Source organism: Palaemon carinicauda, chromosome 38 (genome assembly GCF_036898095.1).
Source record: "Palaemon carinicauda isolate YSFRI2023 chromosome 38, ASM3689809v2, whole genome shotgun sequence".
NCBI lineage: Eukaryota > Metazoa > Arthropoda > Malacostraca > Decapoda > Palaemonidae > Palaemon > Palaemon carinicauda.
The window spans coordinates 51,019,205-51,029,204 of record NC_090762.1 but is presented as its reverse complement, the minus strand read 5'-3'; the positions used below and the strand labels follow the sequence as shown (position 1 = coordinate 51,029,204).

Sequence of the window (10,000 nt, the reverse complement as noted above, 5' to 3'; positions counted from 1 at the left end):
TTACAAACAATTTCAAACTATTTTGCTAGTTTGTGTTGTTTAAGGAACAGTTTATTACCTCCAGCATCCTATGTAGATGTATTGCCGAAAGATGTTAGAAAAATTTAAATAATATGGGAGTTTTGAAAACTGCACGGTACTCAGCAGGGCTAAAGCTACCACAAATACATTTACCTATAGGAGTAAAATTGCCAATTCTTGTTAACTTGCGGTAAATAACAGACGATTTATAAACAAAGAAATCAGCTGTGTTTATAAAAATCAAAGGAAATATAACATTTGGGTATACAACTCCATAAGCATCAAAGTCTATCAAGAGTGTTTTAATTTCTCGGGACCGAAAATTTAAACTAGTTGGGCTAGCCTCAGGATAACAGGAATGAGGAAGACCGAGTTTTTCATTACTCTTCTTACTGTCGAAAACATCAGGCAGAATGTTGCCTTTTCCTTTGGACAGGGAATGACAGAGCCCTCTGGTTTAAGTAAAATTGGAATTGTTAAGTCTATACCAAAGACTGCAGATTTAAAGGTAGGCTACCACATATGTTCCTGGGTTGTACCTGAAAGGGTTTCTTTGTGGTTAAGTGTTATTCCTTTTCTGTTTAAGCATAATCTATCTAAGCAAGAGCTCTAAGCTGAGTATAGTCATACCAAATATTATATGATCTGTTACCCTTCTAAAGATTATAGGCCTCCTGTTTCTCCAAATAAACGCATCTATAATCATCATTGTACTAGGGTTTAGAGTTTAGATTATAATTAAGAAGAACAACTGGCTCAACACGTTTATATAAATGTGACCAATTCAAATGTAAAAGACCACTCAGAATACCATTTCAGTCTCCTTGAAATTTTGTATATATCTTACATGAATATGACACACCAGGGAGAGACTGCCGAGTCTTAATTACTAACGAAACCAAGGTATGATGAGACGTCCCAACTGGAGAACCAACCTTACTTGTTAGAACACCAGGGTATTCAATGTATACTAGATGAAAGCAGTTACCAGACCTGTGAGCAGCCTCACTTATGATTTGCTCACAGCCTGATTCAGAGGTAAATTCCAAACCCCTTAAGCCATCACGATCAGGAGGAGAAACAGAATTTATCCAGTGGTGAATGTTTAAATCACCAACAAGAACAAAAGAGGCCTTTCCATCATCTTCTTGTATCTTAGCCATAATGGTAAGAAGACAATGGGAGATAATATCATCCAAATTTGGATTTTTGTAGATGGAACAAATAGAAGTTTTTATGCCTGCCACAAACTATTGTACCTGCATATCATGATATCCACAATCATAGCAGGACTTATGAGAAGCAGGTTACTCAGTCCTAATATACACCGCTATTTCCGTTGCCTTAGGAATGGCATCCCGTTTCAAAATTATTACTTTCTTAAAACTTGGAATAAGAAGCTCAGATGAGTGCCTCATATTAGAAACCAGAGTTTCTGAGCATAATAGAATATCATACTGTATGGAGTCAACTGTAAGGTCTCCCATATTGGCATGCAGTCCACGAATATTGCAATACATTAGACGACACTGGGGAAGTCTAGGACACACTAGTCCTGGAATTAGCTCAATATGTCTAGACAGACTAAAATAAGGTCTCATTATACTTGAAAACAAACTTCAAAATAATGATTACAAAAACAATATGTAAACAACTATATATAAAGAGACTAATACAAATCATAGACTAAACACAAAATGTAGAATAGAAGTGGTCAATATGGTGAAGCAAAATCACCATGCAGGGTTAATTACCCTCCAAGATAGTCATTTCAATTGAAGGGAGGACAATAACTATGGTTTTGATAATGAATATCATAGAGGAAAGGAAAGAAACAGATAGAGAAAAGAAAACTTGATGAACATCCAGGCACCCATGTCCCTTCTATTAAGCCTGCCCAATACACATAAAAAGACAAGGAAGAGAAAACAGGTAGGGTGGTGTACTTAGGTGTACCCTCAAACAGAACTCTAACCCAAGATAGTGGAAGACTATGGTACAGAGGCTATGTCACTGCTCATGACTAGAGTACCCAATAGTTTGATTTTGGTGTGTTCTGTATAGGTCAGGTTATTCGGTGTATGTGTAGGCAAAAGAAAAATTAGCCGTAACCAGAGATGGATCCAATGTAGGTCTATCTGGCCAGTCAAAGGATCCAATAACTGTAGTGCTAGTATTTCAACGGGTGGCTGTTGCCTTGGCCAACCTACTACATTAATTTTACCAATGAAGTCCTTGAACTTACACATTTTGAATCGTGCAAACTCCTTTCCGTAGTCTTATACCTTTCAGCTCTTGTTATCGTTTTATATATAAGACCAAGAAGTTATAACGAGTAAAAGCTTGCAGAATATTTCAAGTTACTTGAAAATCTCAAAAACATGACATTAAAGCAAACTTCTAGGTGACGTACGCCATAACTAATCGTAGCAAACTTAACCTGTTGACTGAAATTCTGTCCATAGTTGTGCCGTAAAAGTGCTCGCTACTATAGGAAGCCCTGTCATTTATTCTAGTGAATTTAGATTATACCAATAGATAACATAGAATCCCTCGGAACGTTACCAATGCTAAGCATGTTTTAGTCTTGTAATCTGTTTCTCTTGCAAATTGTATAAAGTTTGTATAAGGCAAATACAGTACCGCAAAAAGTAAACATTCAGATTTAGTTGCATTTTGCAACATGCGTTTTGAATAGCAAAGGAAAATTATACAAAAACAAACTCGTTGCTTAAAATGGCATACATGTAAATACCCAGAAAGTAGAAATATAAGTCAAGAATGAAAATACTTATGTTAGAGGAATGTTTATCATTTCTCATCATACTTGTCTACCTAGAAATTCTGATTTTAAGCTAAATTTAAAATGTTACTCGGTTTTCATGAAGTCACTTATTTGCATTGTATATTAATTGAGTCCGTCATACATAACATATCTTTCATCTCTGGAATTATTAAGCACTTTTTTTTTTCTTTTTTTTGGAGATCACAATGTAAAGCTGGAGTTTTTATTGCACAGCACGTGTTTACTACACCCTCATACACTAATTCTATTGCTTATTTTATCTTTTGCACTCTCCCGCACTGAAATAAAGAAACCTGTTAAAGCTTGCCATTGCATATTTGATATTGTTTGAATTTTTGTGACATTCATGCTCTCAACTGTTTGTATATAAGCTCATCATTTGTTTAATAAAATTTACTTCCATTCACCTCGCCTCTCTGTTAGCACGTAACAGCCAACTCGCACAGAATCATAATTTACTTACTTTACTTTAAGGACTATTCCTGATCTTATCACATAGGGGAACCCTGTGCCCTACAGGACCTACAATATCTGTCGTATACTTGTTTAGGTATGAGTATCACACAGCGTGTTCCAGGTTAATTGTGAAATCCAGAGTATACTCTAGAAGCACTTGGGAAACAAGGAAGTATTAAGTTTCTTCTTGAAACCGTTAATATCTTTAATCTTTCGGATGTTTAGTGGGAGCTTGTCTTATAGTTGGGATACAAGTAGTTCAGGGAAGCGCTGGTATCGTAAAATAAATTAGAATATCCTACATCTTAGAACGACACTAATGGATGAGGTTTATATTCGATGTTGGGTTCTAATTCGAAGGAGCTGATTTTACGATTATAGATAAATAGCGTATATTCATTTCGGATATTTTACAGAGAAGCATAGCATTGATAATGAAACTAGCGTTCTGCTATTATTGAGACGTATACCATCAAAATTACCACCGTTTTTATTGATTTTATGAAATTAATCATTGTTTTCACCTTTATGTAAAAGAAAGAAATTACGATAACTGAATTAATTTTTCGGTTATTCCCGGTGTGGTTCATACAGTACTTATTCATGGACACTTTCGTTATCCTTAAATAACTACAAATCCATTGTTAGCAGGCTGGCCAAGGCACCAGCCACCCGTTGAAATAACATTACTAGTGAGTTATTGGGTTCTTTGACTGGCCAGAACATTGGATCCATCTCTGGTTACGGATAATTTTTCCTTTTTCTATACATACACCGAATAGTTTGTTCTATCCTTTGTACATTCTCTTATTGCTTTATACACATAGCAATACTGATATAATCGAAAAATTCTTCTTCATTCAAGGAGTTAACTACTGCACCGTGATTTTTCAGTGGCTACTTTCCTCTTGGTAAGGATAGAAGAGACTCTAGCTATGGTAGGCAGCTCTTCTATACTCATTTTTTTTAATGAGGCGCATTTGCATCGACTCGCAGCGGTGCCCTTTTAGCTCGGAAAAGTTTATAGCGCTCTGATTGGTTAGAATTATCTTGTTCAACCAATCAACGATCAGGAAACTTTTCCGAGCTAAAAGGGCACCGCTGCGAGTCGGTGCAAATGTGCCTCACTAAAAGGAATTGGCTATAAGAGAAGGACACTCCAAAATCATACCATTGTTCTCTAAGTCTTGGGTAGTGCCATAGCCGCTATAACATAGTTTTCCATTTTCTCGGGTTGAAATTCTCTTGCTTGAGGGTACACCGAGGCACACTCCTATCTCTTTTCTTATTTACTTTCCTCTCTGGGCTATTTTCCCTGTGGGAGCCCTTGAGCTTTTAACATCTTGCATTTCCAACTAGGGTTGTGGTTAAGATAATAATAATAATAATAATAATAATAATAATAATAATAATTAATAAGGATAATAATAATAATAATTAATAATTAATAATGATAATAATAATAATAATAATGATAATAATTAATAATAATAATGATAATAATAATAATAATAATAATAATAATAATAATAATAATAACAAACAACATATATGTGTTTCCGTGCGGAAGGGAACAAATAAACGTAGAACTTCGCGGTTCTTGTAGCGAGGGGTCAACACCTTTAAAATCAATTTACATCGTACACGCATCCAATTTATACCAGAAATTTCAATCTAGAAATGCATTAAAGATAATGATTTTGTCCTCGAAAATAATAATATGGTAAATTATATAAATTATATCAGGCTGGTGGTCTGTGTACAGCCTACATACAGGAACTGTCATTGAGGTACGTACAGAGATTTACCCAAAGCTGGTTCCTGTATCTTAGATTCAATAACCATATTAATATTTATCTTTTATATCTAGAATTAGCAATGTGGAGGATAAATTTTATATTATTATTCTTTTTACTTTTGTTTTATTTGGTTTGCCCAATTCTTCGGAGCGTGAGAAAGGGGGAGTTTGCGAGCAAAAGTAGTTAGTTCAATACTTGTTTATAGAGGATGAGACTTTGTTTAACTGAAGGTTTTTTGTTTATTTTCATTTAAATAGTTTTGAAAGGTAGCAAGTCTTAAGTGATTGTTTATTTCGTTCTGACTGTAGGAGGAAGGAATCGCTTTGAATGCTGGATTTTTGTTATTACGATAAGCCTTCAAAGCGATTTATTTATATATCAGTAAACATTATTCATTTATCTTGGTGTGGTCGTGAATGAATGAATAACATTATTATTTTTTTTATTATAGTGTGATAGGTTACTTAACTTTGTGTGAGCATAAGTATTTTTATCTTTTTTTATTTTCCCTCTTCTTGTGGAAAACAGCTCCTCTCACTATCTCCTGTTTTGAACGCAATGAATGAGATGAAAAGATGTTGGTGTGGTCGTGAATGAATGAATAACATTATTATTTTTTTTTTTATTATAGTGTGATAGGTTACTTAGTTTTGTGTTAGCTTAAGTATTTTCATCTTTTTTATTTTCTATTTTCCCTCTTCTTGTGGAAAACAGCTCCGCTCACTATCTCCTGTTTTGAACGCAATGAATGAGATAAAAAGATGACAATTTGGATTGTATAAAGTCTTAGATCTGGATTATTCTTTACAATATCGATTGAAAAATTTACAACTGATGATGATATTTACGACCCCCAACCAAATAAGGCAACTCTCTTAGATTGACGGAAGTATATCGTTTGCCACGGAGGTGTGCCAATGTACAATTTAGACTTTAAGCTGTTCAGTCTTGTGTGGACGACGGTTTCCATGACTACACACACACACATACACACACACACACACACACACACACACACACACACACATATGAGGGTACACTCGGGAACGCTTTTCTATTTAATTTCTCTTCTTATTGTTTCGTTAACGTATTTACAGGTTATATAGGAAATATTTATTTTAATGTTGTTACTGTTCTCAAAATATTTTATTTTTCCTTTTTTTTTCTCTCTTCACTGGGCTATTTTCCCTGTTGGAGCCCCTGGGCTTAAAGCATTCTGCTTTTCCAACTAGGGTTGTAGCTTAGCAATTAATAATAATAATAATAATAATTATATATATATATATATATCTATCTATCTATCTATCTATATATATATATATATATATATATATATATATATATATATATATATATATATATATATATATATATATTGTTTTTGGTCTTTTGCATGTTAAGTTTATGACTGTGTTGGTATGTGTTGGTATTTAGTGAATGTATATTTTTAGTCGTAAAAGGCGTATAGATTTAAGGATTCTCTTTATTTTTCAATATCCTCCTGTCTAAGAGTCCAGTCTCTTGTTATAGTAAGAGGGAAAATTTGTGGTGTGGTACTATTTTTCAGTAAGTAGGATTCAAGTGTGCGGGCATTTGTTTTTCCCTTCCGCCACAGAACTCAGTCTATTTATAAAACAGCTCTACTGAAAAGTCAGCTTTACTAGTTTACACTTCTAATGGCAATGGAATGAAACAGAAATATTCTACGCACTAACTCATATGTTTATAGAAGTTTTGGCATTTCCTACATATATCCCACTCATTGTGGAAGAATGTAGTGCCATCTTTTGAGAGATGTTGGCATTAATATCAAGAAGAACGTCACTCCCCTTTCGGCCTCTTTATCTTTGACTGTTGGATTTCTCAGAGTAATGTCTTTTGATTCCTTCTAAGAAATATAGTTATTTAGGCATTTTTATCCTTATTGATTTATTCATAGTAAGAAAAGTATAAGAATAACGAAAGATTCACGAACATTCTCATCGCTAAAATTGTAAAGAATGATGTTTTGATAAGAAATCATTTTTGAAATACGGACATAACAATAATAAGAAATAATTTTTGAAATACTGACATAACAATAATAAGAAATCATTTTTGAAATACTGACATAACAATACCAAGAAATCGTTTTTGAAATACTGACATAACAATAACAAGAAATAATTTTTTAAATACTGACAAAACAATAACAAGAAATCATTTTTGAAATACCGACATAACAATAACAAGAAATCATTTTTGAAATACCGACATAACAATAACAAGAAATCATTCATGAAATACCGACATAACAATAACAAGAAATCATTCTTGAAATACTGACATAACAATAACAAGAAATCATTCTTGAAATACTGACATAACAATAACAAGAAATCATTCTTGAAATACTGACATAACAATAACAAGAAATCGTTTTTGAAAAACTGACATAACAATAACAAGAAATCATTTTTAAAATACTGACATAACAATAACAAGAAATCATTCTTGAAATGCTGACATAACAATAACAAGAAATCATTTTTAAAATACTGACATAACAATAACAAGAAATCATTCTTGAAATGCTGACATAACAATAACAAGAAATCATTTTTGAAATACTGACATAACAATAACAAGAAATCTTTTTTGAAATGCTGACATAACAATAACAAGAAATCATTTTTGAAATACTGACATAACAATAACAAGAAATCATTTTTGAAATACCGACATAACAATAACAAGAAATCATTTTTAAAATACTGACATAACAATAGCAAGAAATCATTCTTGAAATGCTGACATAACAATAACAAGAAATCATTCTTGAAATACTGACATAACAATAACAAGAAATCGTTTTTGAAAAACTGACATAACAATAACAAGAATTCATTTTTAAAATACTGACATAACAATAACCAGAAATCATTCTTGAAATGCTGACATAACTATAACAAGAAATCATTTTTAAAATACTGACATAACAATAACAAGAAATCATTCTTGAAATGCTGACATAACAATAACAAGAAATCATTCTTGAAATACTGACATGACAATAACAAGAAATCATTCTTGAAATGCTGACATAACAATAACAAGAAATCGTTTTTGAAATACTGACATAACAATAACAAGAAATCATCTTGAAACACTGACATAACAATAACAAGAAATATTTTTTGAAATACTGACATAACAATAACAAGAAATCATTCTTGAAATGCTGACATAACAATAACAAGAAATCATTCTTGAAATACTGACATAACAATAACAAGAAATCATTTTTAAAATACTGACATAACAATAACAAGAAATCATTCTTGAAATGCTGACATAACAATAACAAGAAATCATTTTTGAAATACTGACATAACAATAACAAGAAATCATTTTTGAAATACTGACATAACAATAACAAGAAATCATTCTTGAAATACTGACATAACAATAACAAGAAATCATTCTTGAAATACTGACATAACAATAACAAGAAATCATTCTTGAAATACTGACATAACAATAACAAGAAATCATCTTGAAATACTGACATAACAATAACAAGAAATCATTTTTAAAATACTGACATAACAATAACAAGAAATCATTCTTGAAATGCTGACATAACAATAACAAGAAATCATTTTTGAAATACTGACATAACAATAACAAGAAATCATTTTTGAAATACTGACATAACAATAACAAGAAATCATTCTTGAAATACTGACATAACAATAACAAGAAATCATCTTGAAACACTGACATAACAATAACAAGAAATATTTTTTGAAATACTGACATAACAATAACAAGAAATCATTTTTGAAATACTGACATAACAATAACAAGAAATCATTCTTGAAATACTGACATAACAATAACAAGAAATCATTTTTGAAATACTGACATAACAATAACAAGAAATCATTCTTGAAATACTGACATGACAATAACAAGAAATCGTTTTTGAAATACTGACATAACAATAACAAGAAATCATCTTGAAACACTGACATAACAATAACAAGAAATATTTTTTGAAATACTGACATAACAATAACAAGAAATCATTTTTGAAATACTGACATAACAATAACAAGAAATCGTTTTTGAAAAACTGACATAACAATAACAAGAAATCATTTTTAAAATACTGATATAACAATAACAAGAAATCATTTTTGAAATACTGACATAACAACAACAAGAAATCGTTTTTGAAATACTGACATAACAATAACAAAATATAATTTTTGAAATACTGACATAACAATAACAAGAAATCATTTCTGAAATACTGACATAACAATAACAAAGAAATCATTTCTGAAATACTGACATAACAATAACAAGATCACGGGTGGATATAAATCACAAGTTGAATACCATTATCTCTGAATATGACTATTTCATCCCCTTATGAAAAGCAGATTTTACGGGGATTTAATTAATAAGCGACTCGTTGTAAGTGTTAACATGGCGGATCGGGTTGATAAATCGTTTCTCAGTAGCTAAGTCGACCCCTTTCAGCCTACGGAGTAGAACAAAGAGTAATTTGTTATATGAAGCATTAAAAACATTGAATGTTTAATTGTAATATAATAGACCCTGACAGGGTTTTTTTTTCTTTATTTAAGGGCTGTTTTCGTGGTCCTATCATACGTGGAATTCTATTTGTCGTATGCAGTCCTAAGTATATTATTATTATTATTATTATTATTATTATTATTATTATTATTATTATTAGTCAAGCTACAACCCTAGTTGGAAAAGCAAGATGCTATAAGCCCAAGGGCTCCAATAAAGAAAAATAGCCTAGCGAGGAAAGGAAATAAGGAAATAAATAAATTAACAATAAATCATTCTAAAAACTGTAACAACGTCAAAACAGATATGTCCTATATAAACTATTAACAAC

The 10,000-nt window shown here is 31.5% G+C and overlaps 1 protein-coding gene across 1 annotated transcript in view; it reads left to right on the top strand.

The window, feature by feature from the left end:
- The window catches only part of LOC137630623 (monocarboxylate transporter 7-like), a 446,411-nt gene that overhangs the window by 395,215 nt on the left and 41,196 nt on the right, over positions 1–10,000 (top strand). The gene's annotated exons all lie outside the window — the stretch shown is intronic.